This window comes from Apaloderma vittatum, unplaced genomic scaffold, assembly GCF_000703405.1.
Source record: "Apaloderma vittatum isolate BGI_N311 unplaced genomic scaffold, ASM70340v1 scaffold30807, whole genome shotgun sequence".
Taxonomy (NCBI): domain Eukaryota; kingdom Metazoa; phylum Chordata; class Aves; order Trogoniformes; family Trogonidae; genus Apaloderma; species Apaloderma vittatum.
The window spans coordinates 3,681-5,402 of NW_009725039.1; positions in this window are offsets into that span (position 1 = coordinate 3,681).

A 1,722-nucleotide genomic window follows, 5' to 3' on the forward strand; every position below is an offset into this window, starting at 1 on the left:
AGTAAACCCCCTTCTCTGGGCTCCTAGGGAGAGCAGAGGAGGCAGGGACCAAAGAGCAGGCCCTGAGCCAGTGCTCGCCCTCCTCTTCCTCCCTGTCTCGGCTTTTCTGGCTCAGGATCTTCCCGCAGTCTCCAAGGGATGGTGCAGGGTTGTTCACCCTCTTGTAGGAGGATGCTCCCCCTGATGGCACATCTGTGCTTGCAGGGTTAACCCTGTCATGCCCTCTCCTGCTCATTGCAAAGCCCTTTTGGCTGAGGAGACCCCCCCAGCTGAGCCTGAGCTGTTGAGCAGGGAGGTCTGTGAAGCTTTCCAGTAACACAGGGAGAGCTCGGCCGGGAGCTCCAGCTGACACGGAGCAAGGAGCCGCTCCCCTGGGCCAAGGCAGCAGCATCCGTGCGGCCACTAGCACCTGCTTCTTGGGGTTTTTCTCTTTTCCCTTCTCTGGGCAGGAGGTGCTAATTCCTAGAGGCTTGTCGGAGCCCACGCTAGGGACCATTCGAGCCACGTTGGAGAATAAAGCTGCAAAGCAGGAGGGAGCAGAGACAAGGCTGAGAGATCCCTCTGCAGTGCTGTGGGCTGGGCTAAGCCAGAAAAAGGAAAGGCAGATGGAGAGATTTGTAAGGGCAGGAACTGCTCCACTTTGGCTGCATGTTTGAGCTTCAGGGCATGGCAGAAGTGAAGCCCAGGGAGCACTTTCAGCTGGGCATTAACTCTTCGTTCCCTGAGCCACTGCTGCAGCTTTTCTTCACTTAGTGAGCGTCCAAAGGGAAAGACCAGAAAACTGTGCCAAGGTCAGAGGCAGGGAACGAGAGCTGAGAGCTGCCTTCCCTGCGGCTGCTGGAATGAAGAGATAAGCGCTAAGAAACAACGTCCCTCCTTGAGGCTCCAAACCGCAGCCCCAGCTCTGGCTGCACAACGGAAAACTGCCCAGACAGGAGGGATGGAAAGACATTCCCCACACTTGCACCCAGGGCTTTGGGAGAACCTGGAGCTAAAGCAGGAAAAGCTCCAGGAAAGGCCCCTGGGAAGGTCCCAGGTAACGTTCTCAGAGCTTGGCTTGCCCTGGGGCAGGTGAGCGCAGCCCGAGGGCTTGGCCCGACCTCTGGGGGTTGGCAGCAGCCCTGGGCAGCAGCAGGCAGGCAGCCCTGCAGCCCCTGGGACACGTGGTGGGGCAGAGCAGCCGGAGCTGAGATCGGGGCTCAAAGGGAAGTTTTGGGTCTCTTTGGCTGGGAATCGATGCCAAAAGAGGAGCCCGTGCTGCAGTCGATGCCGTACTGCAAGCTGCAGTGGCCTGGCCTCGCCTCTTTACCTCTTGCTGCTGGGTACCAGGAGAGTGGCAGGTGTCACTGATGCTTTATTTTTAACCTCAAAGCCAAGATTTTATGCCTCCCCAGACATTCCCTTTCCCTTCAATGGTTCCAGGTGCTTGCTCTAGAAATTACCAAAAGAAGCAGAGGGGCAGCTGTCCTGCATAATAAGCTGAGGGCATCAGAGAGGGGGGGGAAGCAGAAAATAGGGAGGTTTTGAGCACAGATGGTGACTCCAGTGGAAGCAGCAACAAGGGATTAAAAGCAGGAACGTATGGGAGCTTGTGCTTTAGGGAACTGGTGTCCTCAGATGACTTCAAAGTGCATTTTAATCCTCACAAGCCTACTCTGCTTTACCTCAGTGCGTGTTCCCGACGTGCTGGTGAGGTACGCAGCAGCTTTACTTACTGTGAAG